The 26,851-nt window shown below is 42.2% G+C and overlaps 1 protein-coding gene and 1 pseudogene across 13 annotated transcripts in view; one reads left to right on the top strand and one right to left on the bottom strand.

Moving 5' to 3' along the window:
• The window catches only part of OTUD7A (OTU deubiquitinase 7A), a 310,046-nt gene that overhangs the window by 85,806 nt on the left and 197,389 nt on the right, over nt 1–26,851 (top strand). The window lies entirely within an intron of this gene.
• LOC120373540 lies at nt 3,393–3,852 on the bottom strand (annotated as a pseudogene).

Below are 26,851 nucleotides of genomic sequence, written 5' to 3'. Positions count from 1 at the left end.
CATCTTGTCTTAAAGCAGGTTTATGACTCATAACAGTAGCATAAAACATTACTGGCATTCAAAGTATATTGTGATATTCTTCTAATTGATCTTTCATTCCACTGCTCAGAATTACACCAGTCCTTCAACCAGGTAACTGAGAGTACAGATAATTTAAACTTTTGAGGAAGATAGTCTCTCTCAGTTTTATGTATTTGTTGGGACAAAGCTAATGCTGTGTTCTGTTGCAGTGCAGTAAGTAATGAACATTTCACATGGTGCTACAGTTTCAACTTTCATCTATATCCAAGAGTAAATGCCAGCAAAATCTGATTGTCTCCTAAAGCCAAAAACATTTCTATCTTTAATTCCCACCATAGTTAATGCTGTCTTTATTGTATTATACATATCAAAGGGAGTGTAACAACACTGCATAGTCATCCACAGTACATGAAACAAAATACGAGACAAAATAAAGAAAGAGTACATGTCAGTTAATGAGCCTCTTCTGGGGTAAGCCTTCCAAAATGGAGGAGTAATTTCATATTGAAAAGGAGGAAACAAAACATTAGAACATCAGTCTAACAGACATTCTAGCAAAGACCTTCATTATTAACTTGGCAGAATTCAATTTTTATTTTTTATCATTTCAGCAGAAAATATCTGATTGTTAAGCATTTTTTCAATGTTAATCTATTTTTTTCACACAGTTATCGTTCTTAAGCATTTTTCTATTTTTATCTGTGTAAATTTTCACAGTTATAGGAAATTGGGAGGGGGTATCAGACAATTGCTTAATAACAATTGACACTGAGATTTAAGAAGTTAAAGCTTTATAATAACTAAAACACAAATTGTCAACATCACATTCAAAATATACAAAGTAAATATCCTTAAATAAAATTCTAATTCTCAAGAAGCATTTTTTTCTTTGTATATGTGTACATTTTGATTATTAATGGAAATATATTTTTTGTTGTGTGTAGGGTGAAATCCATGCTTACTGACATTTACCGGTCTTTCCAAGCCTAACTATTAATTTCCAAACTCCTACAGAGAAGAGAGATTGTAGACTCCTAAGACATTTAAGTGTTACCAGGAATAAAAAGATTCATCTGCCCACATCTTTCTTTTTCTTTTTAATTTTCAAAGCAGGCATAGCATTTGTAAAGTTACTTGTTAACTTAAGTTCCAGTATCTAGGCTGACTCCTCGTTTTCAGTTTATTGTAACTTTGTCAGAGTTATTTCTTTTGGTCTGAAATTTTTCATCCTTTCATCATTGCTCAGAGGTTATTTTTATTTACAAAGTCTGAGCAAAATTGGATTAGCTGTTTTTGATGTAATCATACATCGGAGAAATATGTTTTCCATTATTTTTCTGATCAGAAATTTTGTGCATGGCTAACTCCTATAGATGATACTAGAAACCTCTATCTTGGCTTGTCTTATCACATTAATAGCTAATGAAAGTATTTAAAGTAAGGGGATAACTTACATTTGTAGTAAATTTGTTTGGGATGTGTGGGTTTTTTTGTTTTTGTCTTGTTTGGTCTGAAAGAGTCTAAAGTTTGAAACAATCTGAAGTTTTTGAGATGGTGTAATATTTTTAGTTGGTGGGAAAATTTGAGATGGGCTCAAATTCATTAGGCTTTTGCATGTAGGATGTAATGTTTGAGTATATGCCTTTTATTTTATTTTATTTTTTAAATGACACTGTGTAGCAAAAAGGAAATATTAAGGTTCAGAGGGCTCAGAGGGCTTCATTGAAGAGGTGTCAAACTGAAGAACTCTAAACCAAAGAAACGAGACAAACTGAACAGCTGATACTGTGTAGTTACTTTAAAAAAAAAAGGGGGATACTCTAAGCCAAAGCAATTATACAGTGCATTGTCCAAGTTGGGAAACCAAGCACGCTAAACCAAGAAATGCGGAGAGATGGGTGGATATTTAATCAAACTTCTCCCCTTTTGCATAGGCCTTGAAAATATGAGAACTCTTTATATAATTTTAGATCACTTCTAAAATACAATATATAATATTAAACAAGATTTTGTGTGTGTGAGACTTGACGTGATGCACACATCTGTCCGACTACTGTGTAATAGCCACTCTGTGTTTAAACTGCTAATGTGACAATTTAGGCGATGGAATTCCATGGACTTTCAATTTCTCTCTAAGGCTTGTGTCTATAGTGAGATCCCAGAATTTACACTAGGTAGTTAAACAGAATGATTATGTACATAGCGAGAGTGTAACAGTATAGGACTGGTGCTGGAGGATTGCTTTTATAGGTATTTCTCTGTCTGAATTGATTTTTCTTTTGGTCTACGTGTGTATGTGGCGTTTACATAATGTTGGTTTTTGGTATGTGCTTTTGATTGATCAGCGAAGCTGTTTTTTCATGTACTAAAGCAAATTACTATTGATGCACTGTTTCAGAAACCGCTGTGCCGAGAGAGAGAAATTCTACTTCTACAAAGTGCTTTTGCTGTCTGACTTCAGGGTTTGATTTTGCTCAGGAGCAGCTTTTGAAAATTGTATGCAGCTTTCTATCTGTGGATTTGTGCTTATAATTTTTCTCCCTTTCTCTAAGCTGCAGTTGAGGCAAATGAAAGATGTGCACGGCATGGAAGAGAAAATGCTAGGATCAGGAGGCTTAGAAAATGTGATTTATTTTTTTTAAAGGGGGAGAGGGGAAATAAACACTTAATGCCTCATTAGGTGTTCAAGTAACTATATTAATTTCCTAGTGAGTGTTTCAGGATTTTCCTTCGCATTATCCCTTTTTAGCCACTCATTGGATGAAAAACTTATGTTTGAGAAATATTTTAGTATTATTCTGATGACCTCCATATAGTGCTACATTTTACACACACACACCACACCACCCCTCCTCCTCCTTCTCCTTCTCCCAATTCTTTTTCATGTCTTTGGAAAATTTCTGTCCTAAGCAGTAATTCAGTTGATGGTTAGACAGAAGCTATGGGGGCATTAGGGGCTAACATGTTGGTTACTCCTGGTTTGCCAGCTGATCCCCCAACAATTCTCACTTTTGAATCTTACATCTACAATTGAGCAAAAAATCTGCCAATATGTTTAATAAGAGACATTTGTTACTCAGTTTCATTCAACATGGCAACAGCTTTATTTTCCATTCTTGGTCTGCATATTTTTTATACAAGTTCTTGAAGGTGTTTGCTCATAATAGGATGGGGGTCAGGGCTTTTGAATTTGGCATATGTTTTGGCAGCTAAATTTACCCTAATAAAAATGGACAAATATATTTTAGAACAGATGAAGTAGCATGGTTGCAGCATGGTAAACTATTATGTAGAGTTGCTGATTCAAAAGCACACTTGGCATACTTACTCCATGGAAGAGGAAAGTGCTTCTCTATTCAAGGGTTGCAGTATTTTTTTCCATTTGAACAATTTATTAGTATGCCTGTTTTACAAGTTTTAGAAAAAGAATCCCAGGATTTTGCCTCCTGTGTGTTTTCGCCTTGCTTCCTCATGGTCCATGATGCCAGCGGAAGTTGTCAGCGCTATGTACCCAAACTGATGTGAAGGCAAAAGGTTGTTCTGCTACTTTTCCAGGTCCTTCAACTGAACATCAAATCTGGGACTGATCACACCACACTTGTTCAGTCTGCCTGTCAGATTAACAACAATTTTTCCCAGCTCTGTGATCATCAATGATCTCAAATTCACCAATGTAACCATACTTCATCATCACAGTTAAAAACCGCACGATTACTTTAGAGCACGGTCTAATGAGAACTTGACTTTTTCCACGTTTCTCTGCATTGTTGATGCTCTTAAGGGCATCGGCCAGGACATTCATGCGCACCATGATGCCGGTGCAGCAAGATGGCGGAAAAAGCCAGTGAGTTTTCTAGTTCTCTGGACTGAGAGTGGATAATAAGAATGGCTAAGGGTGTCCTCGTTACTTGCAGGTTATTATTGATCACCGTACTGTTGGGAGAAATATGTTATCTGATGCTGCAAGACTGACAGGGGGAATGGAGTGGAGAGAGGGGAAAGTGGCATGAATGAGTGGACAGAAAAAAAAAACCTTGTATATAACCTAATAAAAAAAAGTAGCTCAATAGGCTCTTATAATCAACTCTTTGACCAATGACAAACTTGTAGAAGATGTGCTCCGGAAATATGAAAGGAGAAGAGCATAAAAATATGTAAATTTAGAGGACAGAGCAGTAGTCACGAGACCAAAAACTTTAGCCATATAAATTAGACATATTACTGGGTGAGTTAAAGTACCACAGGACAGTGTTATAAAATGCTTACCATCACATGAATAAATAAAATATAATCAGATTTGCAATGATAAAACAATGCCTTTCCATGTTTCCAGGCATGCTCATATAATAATACAAGCAAATCTCAGCATCATTAACAAGTAACTTCAGTGGGAAGCCAGCCAGCTACTTACAGAACTCCTCCCTGTACCTTCATCATTGTGGGAAGCACACCCTCTGCCCTCTCCAAAGCTGTCTCAAACAGACGGTTTACGCAGCATGTCCATAAGGTCACCAATTTGGGTATTCTGGGATAAGAGAGGAGCCAATTCCAGGGTCTGAGAGCCCTCACGGAGAGCACCCTGGCAGCTGCCCACTCTTCTTTTAGTGAGAGGTATCCAGCTTAGGTGCCCCTGCAGGCCACAGCTGTGGCATTATGGCATGGGAGAGAGGCTATGCCTCAGATAAGCTGGTTCCAGACCATGTAGGTCTTTATGCATCATCATAACCAACAACTTAACCTCCCCGAGGAGCCCAGTGGACAGTGAATGCAGTTCAGGAAGCACCGCTGTCATGTTCACAGCAAATGTCCCACTCAGCAAGCAAGCCACTGTATTTTGCACCAGCGTCAGTCTCCAAATGGTTTCAAGATGTAGCCCCATGCAAAGCACATTAAAATTGTCTAAGCTTGAGGTAGTGAAAGCATGGATAATAGGGGTCTGCATCCAAAAGGAAAGGTGACAATCTCCTAGCCAGATGCAGATGATAAAAAGCTGACTGGGTTACTGCTGGAATATGATTGTCGAACAATGCCGCTGGAGATCTAAAATCACCCCTAATTTGCAGACCCAAGTATCTAATGGCCTACATGCTATGGTAATGAGTGCTCTACAAAAACTTGCTATGAATTCCCCTCTTTTTTTACAGACTTTGATAACATGTTATCTTAGGTGTTTCTATGTACCAGTAACCATGGTACAAAGGCACCCAAAACCTTTTGTTGTTGGGTTTACCAAGTTTGGGGTTTGTTTTTCACACCTAATATCACTGTTAGAGGCGAAGGACTTGGAAAATGACTTTGTTTCTCAATTTGCCCAGTGGACTCTAATCCTAAATATTAAAATCTCTTCAAAGCTAAGTTTCTCACTGAAGTGTAAGCAGATCTGTTTCTGTATTGACAGTAGTAATAGGAGTCAGTTGTTAGAGGAATAGTCATACAGAGGTAGCTGCTCATTTGTACGTGTTTTTACTAAGTACAGTATTAGATACCTAAGCATTCCTACGTTTCAATATTCTGTAGAGCTTGTTCTTAAATGTACTTATTGATGTATAAAGACAAAAAGTGCATCTCACATGGGCATTTTGCATTGCCTCTTGGTGGTCGATTTCACAGTTTTGCAGCATGACAGTGTCAGTTAGAGAAATTGATGACACAGTCAGCTATAGAGTAATTCATTTATTACTATTTATTATTACTTGTACATGTTTTCACAAAGTACACAACTCCCGTTGATCTTAAACAGAGTTGGTTAAACTACACAGAGACAACCCACTCTGCAGGAATCTCAGTTCAGTTATTGCTGCACACAGTTATTGCTCTTGATAGTAAGTTAGAACTCTGCGAAAGAGAGAGAGAAATGCCCCTTACCTGCCTGAATGGATGGGGGGAAATTGATGGGGCTGGCAGTGAATGGGGATGGTCCCAGTAGCAAGGGAGGGGACACTAGCTGAGGGACACTAGGTAGCTTTCCAGAGTCTCTGGCATCCACTGGCCAGCTGGCAGCACAGAGGGGTGCTGGTTGTCTAGCATTCCCCCTTCCCCATCCTGATCTAGGAATGGGAACCTGGGCTGACAGTTGTTGTGGGTCTAGTTGATTACCTGTTTGGGGATCAGGAAGGATTTTTTCCCCCATGGGCTAATTGGCAGGACTGTAGGAATGCACTTAGAACCTAAGTGAGGTACTTGGGATGAGTTGTAAATTCATCACAAGTTGTGGCCAGTTTCCAGTGCAGTTAAAGGGATAAAATGAACAGTTCCCAGAAGTGAAAAATCTGAGATTTGATGATGGGCCTTGTGGGCTGAGGTTCCCACCCTTCTACACCCTCTGTCCCGCTTGGGGGAGTGGCGGGCGGGGGAGTGCTAGGGCTCAGATTGAGCTGTGTCCTGGGGTTAGGCTGAGGAGTGCCTACTCTAAATTACAGGTTATATGGTAAAGTGCCTTGTAATCCCAGCACTGGAACCAATTTAACACCAGGTATGGGTAATGGGTGGGTAGTGGGCCTGACACTTAGTTCCATGCATGTGTCTGTCCTCATTTCATTGCTGTATCTGCATCAGCTCCTTATACTTATCATTAATTTTAGATCTTTTATCCAGAACAGGTGTTGTGCATTCTTTTCAAAGGGAAGTGAGTGCCAAATGGGTTTAAAATGCTACCTTTCTCCAGGGGTGGCTCTAGGCACCAGCAAAGCAAGCAGCTGCTTGGGGCAGCCCATTTGCAGGGGTGGCGGCTGGAAGGGATCCAGCCTGGGAGCTGAGAACCAACAGGGGGCCCTGGGAGCTGTAGTTCCTTGGTTAGCTCCCTGCCTATAGAGCCAGCCCTGGAGCAGGGAAGGAACTACATTTCCCAGCATTCCCTTGGCTGCTATCAACAGGAAAGGGAGGGGGAGGGAGTATGGTAGCTGAAACCTCATGCTGCAGCTTGCTGTGAATGGAGAGCTCACTGCTAGAGCTGGGTGGCACTGTGAATGGGGAACAAGTGTGCCCAAGGAGTAGAAGGTTTTGGCCCAGATATCCCCTTCAGAAGACATCCCCAGACTGGATTAGGGATACTGGTGTGACCTCAGCTTGCAGCCCCCAAAGAAGGAATTGGGTGGACTAAATGGACAGTGCCCCTCTCTATCTGAAGCCAAGCAAGGGAGGTATGTGGATCCCACTAGAAGTTAAAATGAAAAGTAAGGGAGGGGAGGCTCTGGACCTGGGCAGCTTTAGATACAGTACCAGGCATGTAGGAGGATTTCCACTTTTGACTTTTTTCCTTTCCAGATTTAGCTAATATTCAGAAAGGGAGTCTAGCATCTGCCTTCCAGATTTGAACACCTCAAAATTCAGGAGTGCTCAAGCTCAATTTGGGCAGCTGTTACTTTATTTCTCCCAAGTCGAATATATTGATCCACTGTAATTTGCTGTAGAAAAAGTAGGATAAAATTGAGCAAGAAATGCTTCCCAGTGGTTTTTAGGACTGGAATTGCTATTTTCAACAGCCATTGCCTTTTTATTTTTTTTAGTTTTATTTGTTTAAAAGGAAGACAGTGATATTGCATTGGCAAATTCCCCATAGAAACAAAGAGTGGAACAAAAGAATAATAAAGGCACCTCAATTTTTCCTCATTTATGGAGGACAGTTTTATAATATGCATCCAGATATCCTCCAATCACACAAGCTGAAAAATTTTCCATTTTACTGCAGTTATGTAACCATATGGGAACCAATCCTGTCTGTGTTCTGTGCACATCCAAAATTCCTGCTAAATGACCAACCCTGGGAGCAAGTTACCAGTGACCCAGGGCTGGGGCAGCAGAGGGTGCGAGTGGAAGGGGCAGAGCCCAGGGCTGGGGCAGCAGGGTGTGTGTGTGTGTGTGGGGGGGGAATGGGAGAGGCCAGAGCTGGGGTGGCAGGGATGGCAGCGGGGTGCGGGTGGGGGGAGGCCCAGAGCTGGGGCAGCAGGGGGTGCAGGTGGTGGTGGGGAGAGCCCAGAGCTGGGATGGCAGGGGGTGCGGGTCGCGGGGGGGGAGAGAGAGCGAGAGAGCCCAGAGCTGGGATGGCAGGGGGGTGCAGGTCGGGTGGGGGGGGAGAGAGAACGAGAGCCCAGAGCTGGGACAGCAGGGGGGTGCGGGTCGGGGGGATAGAGAGAGAGCCCAGACCTGGGGCGGCAGGAGGGTGTGGGGGGAGCCCAGCCAAATTTTTTTTTCTTGGGGTGGCAAAAACCTAGAGCTGGCCCTGCCTTTTTCTCACCTATCAGTATTTTGCATTCACTTTGCACTGATGTAAAGTCCTACACAAGAAGCAGGATAATTGAGAATCAAGCCTCATGAGTCTCTGGGTCCTGCAGAGAAGACCATTTTCCTTTCTATAGCACTTAAAATGTTGTTCTCATTTTCAGATCCCCATACCTTCTGCCTCATGATGAAGTTTCTACACTTTCCCTCCTATAGTTCTTCTCCAGCTACTTCTCTGCTGTCATTTCTTGCTCCCCTCTTGATCTTCTTGTTCTTTTCAGAGACTCCTTCCAGTTTCTGAAACGGAGTTGGAAATCAATGGGGAAACTAGCTGAGTTCTACCTGAAGTGTCTGCTAGCCTCTCTGGTTACAATAACATCGGACTATCCTGTATCCAGAATTGTTATCTGTTGTGCCGTGACCTGCTCTAGCTAATGGGTAGTCTGTGTACTGGACTGTAAATTTCCTTTTATCCTTGTGAAAAAGACCAAATAACTGCTGCAGAAGCTGAGTGCCTGAAATGTGAATCCCTGTGTGAGGTTTAAGTCCAATTTCGGAGGAAAGAAGTGGTTCTGAATTAGTTGCAGACTTTGGTGTCGTGTTTTGGCAAGTGATACTCCACTCATGGTGGTGGTGGTTGTTTTTAGATCCTAAAGTACCAGTAATTTATGGGCCATAGAGCTGGATGAGCAGTTCTGGGAGCTGAATCTTCTCTTTACAAGTTTAGTGCTACCGCAGTAGTGCTATAGTCTTCTCACTGCTCCACAGGCCTTCACCATGACATGGAGGAATTGCTTCTAAAATCAGCAGCTTCTGCATGGAGACCCCCAATGAGGGGGAGACATTAGTGTCTCTAAAGTTTATATGAAATTCCTTATACCCTGTTATCCTTTTTACTTTGTTAAATACAAAGGCAAAGTATCTGAATGACTTTTTTGTGATGTGGCCACATCTTTTAGGAATGCCACTGGAGGCCACCCAGCAGCCATCAGATGGTCACAATTTTTGATCTCTGTTGGTTTGGGCCTGTCTTCAAGTAGAGAGGTAAAGGTGAAAGGTTTCCTGTTCTGAGTGCTGGTAGTCATAGCAATGAACAGAATGATCCCTTCTGGCCATAGACTGTATTAATCTAAACACGTTGTTGTTCGTAGTCCTCTGAGCTACCTTTGCCCCTCCTAACTTTTTGATATTTTTAAGTGATGCAGTTTTTGCTAGATTATGTACATTATTTGATACAATAGAAACTGTTTGAGGCTTAAAGGCTGAAGAATGGATTTTAGTTTAATTGGTAAGAGTTGCTTAAGTGACACACTGAAATCTATTTCATCCAGTTGCAGACCATACTTGATAATGAAAAAATCTGTTGAATTTCTAGGGCAGCATACTGCGGGGAGGATTGAGTTCTTTTAGTTTTGTTTTTAAACAGATTATTCAAAATGCCACAAAGTGCTTGGAAATAGGAGGTGCTCTGTGGTTGATGCGTTAGAATTGTTAGGAGCCATCACACACACTATTTCTAGCCAATGGGTCTAAGTTGCTTTGGAATTCTAAAAGGTCAAGCTTTTAAGATTGATTTGAGAAAAGAATCAAGCCACAAAGAAAAATAGGATGAAGATAGGGGAAGCAAGTCTGGCCAAAGGAACTCAACTTCTACAGCAGTGGCATGATTTTGTGAGTTATCAGTACAACCTCTGCCAAGAAATAGTGTTAGCTCCTTGGACTGCTAGAGATGGAAAACACTAAGTAGATGCCTGTGCATTCTAAATCAAGGTACGACACACAAAGTCACTAATGGTTATTGTTTGCTACTCTGCTATATATTATGAGCTTTTGTTGGCAGGATTGTCTGATCAGAAAGCACAATCTCATCTGATGGGCATCCCCATCCCCCGAGAAAAAGAAATTGTATTAGGGTTGCAAAGCCAAGGACTAAGAAATCAGAAAATGACAAAAGAAAAGTTACCTGTCCATTCATAACTTTGCCCCTTGTGCATATTCATTACAGTCTTTTATTACATGGTGACATACTAGGTCTCCATTTCAACCTGTGATGATAGCAAGGTCACAATAACTTCGGATATGTCTACACTATGAAATTAGGTCAAATTTATAGAAGTTGATTTTTTAGAAATCAATTTTATACAGTCGATTGTGTGTGTCCCCACTTAAGACCAGTAAGTCGGCAGAGTGCGTCCACAGTACCGAGGCTAGCGTTGACTTTTGGAGCATTGCACTGTGGTAGCTATCTCACAGTTCCCGCAGTCTCCGCCACCCATTGGAATTCTGGGTTGAGCACCCAATGCCTGATGGGGCAAAAACATTGTCACAGGTGGTTCTGGGTAAATGTCGTCAGCGCCCCTGCTCCATGAAAGCAACGGCAATAAATAGTTTCTCGCCTTTTTTTCCTGGGTTACCCGTGCAGACGACATACCACAGCAAGCATGGAGCCCACTCAGCTCACTGTCACTGTATATCTCCTGGGTTCTGCTGGCAGGTGTGGTACTGCATTGCTACACAGCAGCAGCTCATTGCTTTTTGGCAGCAGACGGTGCATTCTGACTGGTAGCCATCGAAGTCATCTCCTGGGTGCTCTTTTAGCCGACCTTGGTGAGGTCAGTCAGTGGCGCCTAGGCAGACATGTGCTCCTGGCTGGCCTTGGTGAGGTCAGTGGGGGTGCGCCTGGACATAAATGGGAGATGACTATGGCCAGCAGTCGTACTGCACCATCTTCTGGCAAGCAGCCAGGAGACGATGGCTAGCAGTTGTACTGCACCGTTTGCTGCCAGCCTAAGATGTATAAGAGAGATGGAGTGACTCAAAACAATAAAGAAACCAGATTTGTGTTGTATTCATTTGCTCCCTCCGCCTCCAAGAATAGTTGGGGGGAGGGATAGCTCAGTGGCTTGAGCATTGGCCTGCTAAACCCAGGGTTTTGAGTTCAATCCTTGAGGGAACCATTCTGTTGGACGACATGGCTTACAGGGTTGTCCGTCAACCCTTGCAACAGCAGACAATCATTTTGCGCCTTTTTTCAGCACAGACGCTATAGCACGGCAAGTATGGAGTCCGCTCAGATCACCACCGCAATTATGAGCACTGTAAACACCACGCACATTATCCTGCAGTATATGCAGAACCAGAACCAGGCGAGGAGGCAACGGCAGCGCGGTGACGAGAGTGATGAGGATATGGACACAGACTTCTCTCAAAGTACGGGCCCCGGCAATGTGGACATCATTGTGTTAATGGGGCAGGTTCATGCTGTGGAACGCCGATTCTGGGCCCGGGAAACAACCATAGACTGGTGGGACCGCATAGTGTTGCCTGTCTGGGACAATTCCCAGTGGCTGCGAAACTTTCGCATGCATAAGGGCACTTTCATGGAACTTTGTGACTTGCTTTCCCCTGCCTGAAGTGCCAGAATACCAAGATGAGAGCAGCCCTCACAATTGAGAAGTGAGTGGTGATAGCCCTGTGGAAGCTTGCAACGCCAGACAGCTACCGGTCAGTCGGGCATCAATTTGGAGTGGGCAAATCTACTATGGGGGCTGCTGTGATGCAAGTAGCCAACGCAATCACTGAGCTGCTGCTATCAAGGGTAGTGACTCTGGGAAATGTGCAGGTGTGGCTTTGCTGCAACGGGACTCCCTAACTGTGGTGGGGTGATAGACGGAACCCATATCCCTATCTTGGCAGTGGAGCACCAAGCCAGTGAGTACATAAACTGAAAGGGGTATTTTTCAATGGTGCTGCAAGCACTGGTGGATCACAAGGGATGTTTCACCAACATCAACGTGGGATGGCTGGGAAAGGTACATGACGCTCAAATCTTCAGGAACTCCTGTCTGTTTCAAAAGCTGCAGCAAGGGACTTTCTTCCCAGATCAGAAAATAACTGTTGGGGATTTTGAAATGCCTATATTTAGCCTACCCCTTAATGCCATGGCTCATGAAGTCGTACGCAGGCAGCCTGGATAGTAGTCAGGAGCTGTTCACCTGTAGGCTGAGCAAGTGCAGAATGGCGGTAGAATGTGCATTTGGACATTTAAAAGTGCGCTGGTGCAGTTTACTGACTCGGGTAGACCTCAGCGAAACCAATATTTCCATTGTTATCAACGCTTGCTGTGTGCTCCACAATCTCTGTGAGAGTAAGGGGGAGACATTTATGGCGGGGTGGAAGGTTGAGGCAAATCACCTGGCTGCTGATAATGTGCAGCCAGACACCAGGGCAGTTAGCAGAGTACAGGAGGGTGCGGTGCCCATCAGAAAAGCTTTGAAAACCAGTTTCATGACTGGCCAGGCTATGGTGTGAAAGTTCTGTTTGTTTCTCCTTGATGAACCCTCCCACCCCCTTGGTTCACTCTACTTCCTTGTAAGCTAACCACCCTCCCCTCCCCACTTCGATCACCGCGTGCAGAGGCAATAAAGTCATTGTTGCTTCACATTCATGCAATTCTTTATTAATTCATCACACAAATAGGGGGATAACTGCCAAGGTAGCTGGGGTGGGTGGGGGAAGAGGGAAGGACAAGGCCACACTGCACTTTAAAACTTATTGAATGCCAGCCTTCTGTTGCTTGGGAAGTCCTCTGGGGTGGAGTGGTTGGGTGCCCAGAGGCCCCCCCCACGTGTTCTTGGGCATCTGGGTGAGGAGGCTATGGAACTTGGGGAGGAGGGCGGTTGGTTACACAGGGGCTGTAGCGGCGGTCTGTTCTCAAGCTGCGTTTCCTGAACCTCAACCATACGCCGGAGCATATCAGTTTGTTCCTCCAGTAGCCTCAGCATTGCCTCTTGCCTTCTGTCACCAAGCTGATGCCACCCATCACCTTCAGCCCACCACCTGTCCTCGTGTTCATATTGTGCTTTTCTGGACTCTGACATTGTCTGCCTCCATGCATTCTGCTGTGCTCTTCCAGTGTGGGAGGACTGCATGAGCTCAGAGAACATTTCATCGCGAGTGCATTTTTTTCGCTTTCTAATCTTCGTTGGCCTCTGGAAAGGAGAAGATAGTGTGAGCGTTGAAACATTTGCAGCTGGTGGAGGGAAAAAAAAGGGAGAGTGGTAGTTAAAAAGACATATTTTAGAGAACAATGGGTAGACTCTTTCATGGTAAACCTTGCTGCTAACATTACATAGCACATGTGCTTTTGGTACAAGGTCGCATTTTGCCTCTTATTGAGGGTATGCCGGTTTGGTGTGAGAGATCACACACGCAGGGCCGGGCAACAGAATTTGGCTTGCAGGCAGCTATGGTAAGACAGTCTTTTGGCTTCTTTAACCTTAATAACATGTGAGAATGGTTTCAAACAGCAGCGCCCTCATTTCCCATACCAAGCAGCCGTTGGGTTGGCCATTTAAAAGGAGGAGGGGCTGTGGTTTTCAGGTTACCATGCAGCACAAACCCAACTAACCCCCACACCCCACAATTCTCTGGGATGATCGCTTCACCCCTCCCACCACTACGTGGCTAACAGCAGGGAACATTTCTGTTCAGCCACAGGCAAACAGCTCAGCAGGAACGGGCACCTCTGAATGTCCCCTTAATAAAAGCTCCCTATTTCAACCAGGTGACCAGGAATGACATCACTCTCCTGAGGATAACACAGAGAGATAAAGAATAGATGTTGTTTGAATGCCAGCAAACACCGGGATCATAATCTACCATGCTTTGTTATTCAATGATTCCAGACTACATACTACTGGCCTGGCGTGGTAAAGTGTCTTACCATGGAGGACGGAATAAGGCTTCCCTCCACAGAAACCTTTTGCAAAGGCTTTGGGAATACATCCAGGAGAGCTTTATGAAGATGACCGTGGAGGATTTCCGCTCCATCCCCAGACACGTTAGCAGACTTTTCCAGTAGCTGTACTGGCCGCAAATACCAGGGCAAATTAATCATTAAACATGCTTGCTTTTAAACCATGTATAATATTTACAAAGGTACAATCACCAGAGGTCCCTTCTCCACCTGGCTTGTCCGGAAGGCAGCTTTAGGTGGGTTCGGGGGGTACTGACTCCAGGTCCAGGGTGAGAAACACTTCCTGGCTGTCAGGGAAAACGGTTTCTCCGCTTCCTTGCTGTGAGCTATCTTCAACCTCCTCCTTGTCCCCAAAACCCACATCCCTGTTGCGTGCTACTCCATTGACGGAGTCAAAGCACAGGAGTGGCTGCACCACCTAGAATGGCATGCAGCTCATCATAGAAGCGGCATGTCTGGGGCTCTGACCCGGAGTGGCAGTTTGCCTCTCAGTTTTTTCGGTAGGCTTGCCTCAGCTCCTTAAGTTTCACTTGGCACTGCTGCGGGTCCCTGTTATAGCCTCTGCCCTTCATGCCCTTTGAGATTTTTTTCAAATGTTTTGGGCATTTTGTCTTTTTTAATGGAGATCTGATAGCACGGATTTGTCTCTTTGTACAGCGATCAGATCCTGTACCTCCCGTTCGGTCTATGCTGGGGCTCTTTTACGATTCTGGGACTCCATCATGGTCACCTCTGCTGATGAGATCTTCACTCACCTGCAGATCGCCACGCTAGCCAAACAGGAAATAAGATTCAAAAATTCACAGGCCTTTTCCTGTCTACCTGGCCAATGCATCTGAGTGGAGAGCGCTGTCCAGAGCGGTCACAATGGAGCACTCTGGGATAGCTCCCGGAGGCCAATACCGTCAAATTGCGTCCACACTACCCCAAATTCGACCCGGCAAGGTCGATTTCAACGCTAATCCCCTCGTCGGGGGAGGAGTACATAAATCAATTTTAACAGCCCTTTAAGTCGAAAATAACAGCTTCGTTGTGTGGATGGGTGCAGGGTTAAATCGATCTAACACTGCTAAATTCGACCTAAACTCGTAGTGTAGACCAGGGCTTAGACGCTTCTAAAAATCTTGTTCCTCAGAGAATAACTTCCCATTAGTTTTATGTGGTAGTGAACATTGTTCAAAATTTTTGTATTAAGTTACTCTTCAGTAATACTAGTTTGAACCCTATTCATATAGCTTGTATTTTATAGATATTATTTCAAAGTTTTGCTGGTTGTACCAAGTCTTCCTCCTTTTTTTTTTTTTTTCTTTTTTCTTTTTTAAACACTTACCCTAAATCCTCTCCAAAGTTCTTCAGGGGACGTTTATCTTGGAAATGTCTTTATGCTGATTGTTGAGAAAATGACATGTGATTGAGATGTGAGGAACAATATTATGCAGTTCAGATGGCAAATCTGTCTGTTTATAATTGAAAAGTTTTTATTTCGGCCTTGAGGCTACCCTGTAAGTATGAGAAAGCAACTGAGCCTTGCTAGCAGATAGAGTTACCACTAGCTAATGAGCAAAGGGTATTAAAAATAAAAACCTGGTACCCTGCTCGAATATCAGTCCATTTGTTAAAAAGGCAAGAACAACGCATGCAGCTTTATTTAATTGTGACTTCAGCTGTCACACAGCTGTCCCCCTTTGAGAAGTCAAGAAGGAAAAAAGCAATGGGAGCAGTGATTTGTCTAATATAACTAAGGACTCCATCCTGCAAGCCCTTACTCATAAAAACTAATATATAATTGACAATGTCCATCACAAAGTGGTATACAGGGTCAGACCCCAGAAGTATATTACCGTTACAACTAAAGGCTAAATGTACTTTTTTTTATTCGTTGTAGTTTTGTGTCTGAGCTTTTAAGTGTTGTTGGAACAGAAGACATGCACATAAATATGAAAAGAGCTATAAGAAAGTGATTCTGTAGTCTCTCACTGAGTTTTCCAGACCTCAAATCAGTTCATTTACTTTATCCCAGAGAAGGTTAAGAGGTGAGGATCATGGTCTACAATTACCTACACGGGGAAGAGATTTCTAATACTAAGAAGCTCTTTAATCTGATAGAAGACACAATGAGATCCAATGCTTTTGAAGCTAGATACAATCAGAATAGAAATAAGTCATACATTTTTAACAGTTAAGGTAACTAAACATTGGAACAACTTACTAGGCATGTGGTGGATTCTCCATCACTTGCTGATTTTCAAGCCTGAATGTCTTTCTAAAAGATAATTCAGTAGCACAAATAGAAGTTGTGGGCTTGATGCAGTCATTACTGAGTAAGGTTCTCTACTCTGTGTTACACAGGAAGTTACCATAGATTATCATAAGGGTCCCATCTCGCTTCAAAATATATGAATCTATGGAATTACCTTTATGAATGATATTTAAAATATATTCTTTTAAAATTAAGATTTTTTTTTAATTAAAGGTTGTTTTAATAGGTAGGGATAAGTTTAAAATAGCTCATTTACACTGCAGAAACTCTGGCTTTTAAAAACTTTTTTCTTTCTTCCATTCATTCTTAACTTTTTTTTTAAATTACAAATAACTTTCATAAAATTTGGGCTGTTTCCTATACAGAATATACGTAATCAGAATGAAAAATTATATTAATTAGAAAAAAAACTTCTTGGCACAATCAAGACTCCGTTATGTCGTCAGTTTGAGAAAAATGTTAAAAAAGCAGTGATGGAAAAATGCAAATACCTTTTTTACAACATTGTTACAACTTTCCCTCATTTCAATGTAATAAGCATCAGCAGCACAAAAGACAATTTTGCTCTTTTACGGTGATTACAGAACTTCAATATTTCTATATTTAATGACAAAAATACAATGGAAAGTGGTACATGACCACCTAGGAGCAAGCAATCTTGTGAGTAGTCCCATTGACTTCAGTGGGAATAATTGTGTATGTAAAGAAACTTGTGTGTGTTTTAATAATATAATAGATAGATCTCCATTTATTTATATCTCCTAGAGCTGGAAGGCACCCTGAAAGGTCATTGAGTCCAGCCATTCAATCAGCTCCATGTGGGTAGCAGCTTGTCCCCATAATAAGCTCATTACAGCATTGGGATCTTTGTGTACATTTGTGGATATATTTTGTAGGCAGTATTTTTGATGCATGTTTTCTTTCCATAGGTTTTGTGTGTTGTGGGATAAGCACACATTGCCCTTACTTGGGAGTCTTCACCTTAGTCTTAAAATATATCCCATGTTGGTCTTATGGTTCAAGAAGTCCATAGGACAAGACTTTTTATTTTTATTTTTTTGCTTTATTTTATTTTAAAATATATGAACAATGTAAAAGTACAGTACATGATACTAAATGTTACCTGTTTTACATCAGAGTTCATGTGCTTCTGGGATGATGTGAGCTACATTGTCAACATAATTCTGGGCACAGTGTAAAAATACCAAAGGCTCCAATTATGCAATTGACATGTCCGTTACAAGTATTACACTTCCACCCTCTGTCTGCTGGCACAGAACCCATAAGAGGAAATCAGGAAGGGAATCCAGTAAATATGAGCCAACATACACTGGATGGCTATGGCTTTCTTTCCCACAGACTAGCTTTGGGTATTACTAATAACACTGATTCAGATTTACTGAGAGAACTTCAGACCCTTTTCTCACTCAATATGTATCAGTTTATTAAATCTACTGCTGGAACCGAATATTGGTTTAAAGTCTCTTTGGGAAATTGATATTAAAAATGTGGCAAATACATTATGCATGCTGCAATCTACTTTTAAAAAATAGATCAAGGCTTCAGCTCAGCTGATCACTGAGGAAGAATCCTGTTGAAATGTTGTCCAGGTAAATGTTTGTTGTGATGGTCAGATATTTGCTAGAGTTAATTTAATCCAACTGCATAAACTTTAATGTATCCACCTGACCGAAGGACTTCCCTTGAGATTAGTGTGATGGGTTATCCTTCCCCCTCTTCCCCCTGGGATGCCACCTGATGTACTGGGGTACCACTGAGACACCCTGGGCTCCCTTACACTGTCCCTGCTGAGCCAAGCCCTCAAGCCTCCTCCAGCACACACACAGATGGGGACACACCCAGCTGCAGAAAGACAAGGACACTGAGATCAGCTCTGCGTGGGAAGACTCAGCTTGGGAATTTCCCAGGGCTCAAGTGCACTCTCCCTATGGAGTGTAAACCCAAAATTGTATTGTCTTGTGCTGCACAGAAAACTGTACAGAGTAAGCTCATGAAATTCCCCTCCTCCCTCAATGTGGAGGAAGATATGCATAGCTTTTTGCCCCCTTCCCCCCCATTATGAATTCCACAAACTGAGTTTAGGGAAAACAAAAACAAGTTTATTAACTACAAAAGATAGATTTTAAGTGATTATAATGCATAGCAAACAGATCAAAGCAGATTTCCCAGCAAATCAAACAAACATGCAAACTAAGCTTAATACATTAAAGAGACTGGTTACAAGTAGTAATTTCTCATCCTAAATGTTGTTTTAGGCATTTCTTTCACAGGCCAGACACCTTTTCCAGCCTGGACTCAGCTCTTCTCCCCCACTTTTGTCCTTGTTTCTTAGATGTTTCCAGCAGTCATCCTGGGCAGGGATTCAGTGAAGAATGAACCCTGATTAACTCACTTCCCTGCCTTAAATAGGATTTACATATGGCGGGAATCCTTTGTTTCCCAGTTTGATCCCTATTAGTGGGAAAATACAAATAGTCCAAGATGGAGTCCAGTACCAGGTGACATGATCACATGACCCATCAATGTCAAAGCAGACATAAGTCCTCAGGAAGACTTCCCAGGAAGGTGGGAGATTAGCGTCTTTAAAGTCCCATTGTTCTCTCTAATTGCTCAGACTGCAATCGATCTGGATATCTGGTGGGCGTTCCCCAGGCGTAAACTCACTTGTAATTGTTACATAGTCAATATTCCTAACTTCAGATACAGATATGATACATGCATACAAATAGGATAATCATATTCAGTAAATCATAACCTATCCAATGATACCTCACATGACCCATCTTGCATAAAACACGTCTTAGTTATGCCATATTCATATCAAATGAAGAATTTGGGGCGTAGTGTCACAATAAGATCATCCAGAATGTTAAACCCAAACCCCTGTTTTTTAATTTCCTTTTATTGTGGTTTTATAGGATATGTTTTAAGCCATAAAGGAAGGAAATTAGAGTCAAAGGAAATTCCAGTCTTTATGTTTTCTGCCTCGCTTGTACAGATAATTTACTTTGCTTAATTTACAGCATGGTAAACATCTTTACTGGGATAAATGTCTTCAGATTAATCCCCTTTTCTTTTTTGTACTCAATGTCCAACAGTCTAGAGCAGGGCCAGGCAAACTTTTTGGCCTGAGGGCGGCATCGGGTTTTGGAAATTGTATGGAGGGTCAGTTAGGGGAGGGGGCGTGGCCCAGCCCCTACCCCCTATCCACCGCACCTCCTGCTTCTCACCACCTGATGGCCCACCCCCAGGACTCCTGTCCCATCCAACCCTCCTGCTCCCTGATGGCTCCCCAGGACCCCTGCCCCATCCAACCCCCCTGCGCCCGGTCCCCTGACCAACCCTGGAACCCCTGCCCCTGACTGCCCTCTGACACCTCATCCAACCCCCTCTCCTTCCCGACTGCCCCCCAGTCCCCTGCCCCCATTCAACTCCCCTGTTCCTGCCCCGACCCCTATCCACACCCCCACCCCCGACCACCACCACAAACTCCTCTTCCCTCTTTCCAACCCCCCCACTCCCTGCCCCCTTACCGCGCTGCCTGGAGCACCGGTGGCTGACGCTACAGCCACACACCATGCAGCACAGAGCAGGGTCAGGCCGGGCTCTGCAGCTGTGCTGCCCCAGGAGCTCAGAGCTCCACCGCCCAGATCATTGCGCTGGCGGCGAGGCGAGCTGAACAGCAGGAAAGGGGCTGGGGGCTAGCCTCCTGAGCCAGGAGCTCAGGGGCCGGGCAGGAGTGTCCCGCGGGCCATAGTTTGGAGCAAATAGAGGTTGCTCTTTCTATTTTTCAAACAACCTTGTCCATATAACGTATCTTTCAGTATTTCAAAATAATCAGGGTGCTTGACTCACAACATTTCCCTAGTCCTTTCATTTTTATCCCTATCGCTTCCCTTCTTTGAAGCAATCAGCTAGACCTTCCTGCTGTCTTCTAAGATGAGAAAAGCTTTCCTCCTAATAGTTACACATACAGACCCTGATCCTGCACGCTGTTCTGTATGGGCACTGAAGTGTGTGCACAGGCACTAGCTTGGAGGGGCCATAGTATAAATTACAATTAGTTTTTAGAGTAAAGGTCTCTCCCTTCCTGAGACTCTGGATACCGCTATCGTTATGTGTTTGGTATCTATATCAACTAGGGAGCAAATGCCTTGAGTCAGCAGTATAGCGATCCTATGCTGTTTGTATTTAGTAGTAATTCTTAAATGATCACTCCATGTATGTTTTAAACCTCAATTTGTTTTCATAATGGAGCAAAGTGAGTATATCTGCTTTCCGGAGTAGATTGTGGAAACCTGAGATTCCATTTCATGCAAACGGCTGCTCTGGTTGAAGTCAATAAGAATTCATACTTAACAGTGAATATCAGATCCAGCTTTTTCATTGTTTTTAAGGTAGACAGCAGCAGGTAGCTGACCGTACTGGGTCATATTCACCCCTAGGGTAACTTAGTTGATCTCCAGGCAGTTACACCAAGGATGCATTTGGCCTACTGTGCTTTGAATTAGCCAGCAATGGCTCTCTAAATAGATCTAATGTAGTACATAAGTACAACAGTATTTTCCTGAGCCTTCCCCAACTTGAATAGTATGTTCTGTTCCCAAGCAGAACTGCTGGAGGTAAAAAGAGAGCACTTCTTGTCATGCCTTTTTGCTGATGTAGGAGAATCTTTCATGTCTTAGTATCCCTCTCCCCTCCCCTCCCCGCTAGTGAAACAGATTTGATATTCAGTTCAAAACTGTCTGCAGTGCCTGGGAGTTCTGTCCTACTGTACATAGAGGGAATACAATATGTCAGTCTCCTGTTCTTTACACCTATCCAGTGCAACATTATTCACTAGGGAAGTCTGAATTGTATGCAAGTCCAGTGTTTTATAAATAACCCTTGTTACGTGGTATCAAAGCAATGCAAGCACATGGAGCATGCAGTTTTGCAATACCGTTCAGAGTCCTTTGTAAAATCTCATCCCTCCTTTTGTTAGCATCAAAATGGGCCTGAATACCCTTTCCTGTCTTGTGCATTAGGAGAAAATCTTAAATATTATTTTCTGTTATAAAAAAGATTATTGATAATCTTTATGTTGGTGACTGAAACAGCCACCACTGGAATATGGGGATACTGTTCCCTGTCATAGGATAGTATGTATAACTAGGTTTGGAAGAATTAGATTTTTGTTGGTAAATGTTGGTAAATATCAATTTAACTGTATATACATAAACCAACCAAAAATATTTCTATTGATAATTGAAATGTACAGATAGGCAAAGTAAGAAATACGCTGCTTGAGAACTTTTATTAGAGTTTGGTGTAAGGATATTTACTTTGTCTATTTTGACATGATGTAGACAGTTTTTTTTGTATTTTAATGATTATAAAGTTTTAACCTTTTGAATCTCAACATCTACTGTCATTGTCTGATTCTCCCCATAATTTTTGTCACAACTGTGGAAAAATTAAATTGATAACATTAAAAAAAATTCTTAAAACCCATAATTTTAGTGCAACTGTGAAAATTTAATTGATGAAAATTGAAAAAAATGCTTAAAAATAATCAATATTATCCATTGAAATTATAAAAATGAAAATCAAATTCTACCAACCCTACATATAACTTATCATCCTGACACACCTCATGCCAGCAGACCTGTACACTGCTTTTTTTATTAATGATGCCGTTATATTAAACACCAGCTGATGAAACACCTAATAACAAACCTGATAAACAAACCACTACATATGCAGTCCAGTAAAATAGATTTGCAAAAAAACTATTTGCATTAGAACCTCTTTCAAATGATAAGCAATGAAGTGTAATGATCAGATGTACAGGAGAGTAAAGCCACAGTATAAAGGAAATGCCTACAGCATGCTAATTTACTTCTGCAATAATTCTGATGAAGTTGGCAAACCACACTGTCCCAATGTACCTAAATAGCGAATATTGAAGACTTACTGCATAGCAAGAACTTTGTACCAGAATTAAAACAAAACAAAACAACCCACCAGATGTTAGGTCCCTAGGAGTTACATTGGACTATACCACGTTTTTACCTTTTTCTTCTGTTTAGAAGACTGTACTTTGGTTTAGTCCTGGTGTACTACTGTAATTTTGGTTTACTTTACAAAAATATTCAGAAGTGTCTACAATAATTATAATCATGGATGTTGTGGCTGATTAAAGGCTGGATTGGCATTTACATTATAATCTGATTCCCCTGTTCCTAAATTTACTCCTGGTTGAAACTTGACAAAAAGAAGACTTTTGAAATGAACTAAAACACCCAATTTGCCATAATGCATCAGATAATTAAATCTTACACTCTTGTCTTTTTTTTTTTCAGGCTACATCTACAGTACACACCCCTGGCAGTGATGTGTAGTGTACATGTACCTGCCTGCTGTAGTGATAAACATGCTGCATCCATGCTGCTGTGTGTAGCTACATGTGTCGGTGAAAGGCTCTGACAGGGAATCAGCAGGGAGCTGGCTGCTTTAAAAAAAAATAGCAGCATAGATTGGAAGACACCACTTGGGTGAGCTGAGAGCCATGTAGGGTGTATACCCAAGTACATACCCACAAGCTTCAGGCATGCCTTTACTCATCTAAGTAGTGCGTCACTATCTACACTGCTATTTATACCCATACTAGGTGGGCTACCCAGGTATATACTCTGTCAGGGCTGGCTCCAAGGTTTTTGCTGCCCAAAGCAGAAAAAAAAAAAGCCGCAATTGTGATCTGCAGCTCTACTGCTGCCACTTCAGTCTTCGGTGGCAATTCGGCGGCTGGTCCTTCGCTCCAAGAGGGACTGAGGGACCTGCCGCCGAAGACCTGGCTGTGCCGCCCCTCACCATTGGCCGCCCCAAGCAGCTGCTTGCTGGGCTGGTGCCTGGAGCTGGCCCTGTCTACTGTCACATTCTGGGGTGCAATCCACACCAGTGAGGGGTCGTCACTGCCTGTTCCACAACCTTGGGTGCCTCATAATGCTTTCCTGTTGTAGCTCCCAACCAGGGCCACTCACAAGCAACCTACCAGCGAGCAAGTAACACCCTGAGTGTTTGTGTTTATAGCTGCAGGTTTGGTTCAGCAGCCTATCAGCAATGCTCCAATCACACTCTGGCTTCCACCAGCCTTGGTTACTATTTGCAGTGTGACCCCAACACACTCCCAGTCCTGAATTTTCCCCATAATGTGTGTTCTGCGCTGTCCAGCCCTCTCCAGCCTAGACAGTTCAGATATTATAGGTCTATTGCCCCTGTAAAAGGTCAGTATTCAACAGGTTTTGCTACTTTAACCAGAGTTACCAAACAGTTCAGTTTAAACACACTGGATTACTTTAGATTAAAAATTAAAACAAGTTTATTTAACTACAAAGAGAGAGATTAAGTGAGTATAAGGTATTAAAGTCAGAAATGTTTATAAGAGAAATAAAGATAAAATGCTTTCTAATACCTAAACTTAAAATCTAGACTTGGTTCAAGGTAAAAATTCTTGCCACGTGTTTCCCAACTACAGGGCTGATCAAATTATCTGGTCAGGATCTCCCCCCAGAGTGAAAAGACTGGTTCCTTTATCTTAGGTGAAAGACGGAGAGAGAGAGAGAGAGAGAAACCCTGGGGTGTTTTTTGCCCTCACCTTTATTGTCTAGTCACCCTTTGAAATGCATTTTCCGGAGGGTTACCCTGAGATAAAGTTCATTTCAGCTGTGAGGAAGGGGACATGGAGTGTCATGGTGAAAGAGGTTCCAGGTTGTTGTTTGCTAATATGCAGATTGATCTTTTCTTGCCCCCCTTCATTGCCCAAGAATGGCCACTTGACAGGTGTTTGCCGATCAACTTTGTTGACATCTGGCTGGAGGTATCCGCTTGCCCTTTGTCTTTGAAAAAAGTGTACTCCCACCCTAGACTTGTCTGGTAAACACGTTTTAGTAATAATTTCAGTTTATGTCTATAACTCATAATATGCATTTCCTACATAGATTACACAAGAATACTAATAATCAGTGTTGTTAGCTTTTAAATGATACCTCACAAGGCATATTTTGTACAAAGATTTCAGCCACAGCTACATACCACCAAAAGAAGCATGTTGTGTAGATGTACTTTCACTGATCGACATCTGAATCTTCAAGAAGGTAAAAGCTTTCATAAAACACCTGAACAATTGTGCAGTCTTGAGTGAGAGGTTTCCTATAAATATCCATTTATGCCCTGAATCATTAGAATTGATTCCTGCTAAGTCAGATTTCTGTCCCAGACATCTTGTTACTGTGTCCATTCAGTATTTTTCCATATGGTAGAGCCTAAAGCTCTGTAGGTCTCCCAATGCTGCATTTCAGTGGTTCTGTCTGCTTGGCTTGTTATGGGGACAGTTAGTTAACTATGTTCTGTTGAAGCACTCTTCTGTCTGCCTAAATCCTGGGGTCAGAAAAGATCTGCCCTCTCCATAGTATTGGATGTATGGTAAGATGACTGACAGGATACACAATTATGGTGTACTCAGAGACTTAATGAAAACATTTATTAATTGTGTTTATAAGGCCAATATCATACAGTAGAATAAGAAACCTTAAACTTGGAATATTCAGGAAACTACTTTCTAGAGCTGGTCAGAAAATGGTATATTTTTTTTCCTCCAGGAAAAAAAATACTTCATGCTATTAAGAAATCTTGTCAGCGAGATATTTAATGGGACAAGCTTTCATTCTTGGAAACTGAGGCTTGTGCTTCTTTGGACCTGACATACCCTCTGTTACCAGAGATGTCAGGGGAAGCAGCATCACCTTCCACCCGTCTGCTAGCTCAAGCTTTCTGTGTTCATCTCTCTTTAGCTAACCTGTGATGGGATTTTTCCACTGTACTTCATCTCTGAGAGCAGGCAGTTTGGCCCATGGACAAGCCACCCTCCTGAGTAGGCTGGTCTTCCTGCTCCCCTCCAAGGCTGCTGCTTTCCCTGGGTTTCTTTTTCCAGTTTTTTGGATAGTTCTGCTGCCCTGTGCCCCTCTGTCCAGATGATCCTCGCTTTCTGCCTTTGTGTAATGTTACTTGCCCTGTTAAGGAGTTGCTGGGTGGTTCGTAACCCAAGGTGCTGAAATTCAGTGGCTCCTCCATAGGCAATTTGTAAAGCATTAGGTATGACAGGTATTATGTAAATGAATGATGAGTAGGACTTGGTTTGAGGTTTTTAAAATATTCTTTCCATAGGACATGGGGTGAACTGCACCCTTCTCTTTACTAACACTGCGTGTTGGTCTGATTTGTTTTCTAGGGCAATGCCTGCATTGCATTCTTGACAAGCATCTTGCAATCTCTGTTCACATTGTGGATTCTTCTTCTTCTCATTTTTCTATTCTCAAATACTTACCTGATTTGAACATCATTTGCAATCAACAAAGCAAGACAATCCTACTGTAAATATATTTTTGCTAGTGTTTTGCTCAAAATGTTTGTCGTTTTCTTAAATCTTACCCTGTTGATCCTTTAAAATAGTCCTGAGGCTTATATGAGAATTGATTGGTTTATTATTTCGTACAGTATGTAAAGGCCTTTTAATTTCTTTTAAAAGTCTTATTAGACTTAGTCTGACCCTTAAGATATGTCCTGAATTTAACCCTTAAAATTCCTGCTCAGTAGTAACCCATGGAAGTCCTTCGGGCACTAGGCGCAGGGTGTATTCTTTCCCTGCAGTGTCACTACAACTGGGATAGGTTCTGTAGGTGACACCTTCTATAGGTCAAAGGCCCTAAATGATGGGGGAGGGAAGGGAAGCAACAAATAGGAAATTATAATCTATCTTCTGTATCAAATACTTCCCCTTCTGGAGAGAAGTAGAATTCCTTTTTCCTTTAGTATTTCAATGATGATAATTTGTATTTGGGATCAAGGCCCCATTCTGCTAGGTACTATGATTATTTGTTTAAATAAATAATTGTAGTTGTTTTGCGCTGTTTGATGGAATAGGTTTGGCAAAATTATACCTGAAGTTTTAGCCGTGGTAAGTTGTATCATGTAGTGTCCAGCTTAGTGTTTAATTGGCTTTCAGTAGTTGGTCCCATTGTGTTCAGATTGCTGAAATTGGGTCTCTTAGTTCTTTAAATGCTGTCCACTGCTGGCCTATTCGTTTACGATTCTTGTTCTGTTGGGGATTGCAGGCAGAGACTCTGTACTACTTGACTGGAACAGCTTTTACAGCTGTGAGATAGCAGACTTTTTCTGTTGACTGTTAGGCAGTCTGCCCTCTGGATCCTTTTTCACTTTACTCTTCTGTAATTACTTTGCCAAAATATAGTTTTCTATTGTGATTTCCAGCACAAATTGTTAGAGTGAAAATGAAGAGTATCTCACCTCCTACTTGTCCGTGAAAGGATCTTCTATTTTGATGGAGTTGACAAAATATATGGGCTGATGTCTTTTCAGGAGCCAAATAAACATGGAGTCTAAGGATAGCCCACAAAGTTTAATTTATTTTCATTAAATCTTGGTATATAAAAAAGAATGGTAGCGTTAATTAAATTGAGCCAGATAATCTAGGAGATGTTTTACCCCAGGGTCTTATGTGATTACACATAGTCATC

The sequence above is a fragment of the Mauremys reevesii genome, linkage group 10 (genome assembly GCF_016161935.1).
Source record: "Mauremys reevesii isolate NIE-2019 linkage group 10, ASM1616193v1, whole genome shotgun sequence".
NCBI lineage: Eukaryota > Metazoa > Chordata > Testudines > Geoemydidae > Mauremys > Mauremys reevesii.
This window is presented reverse-complemented; position numbering and strand designations above follow the sequence as displayed.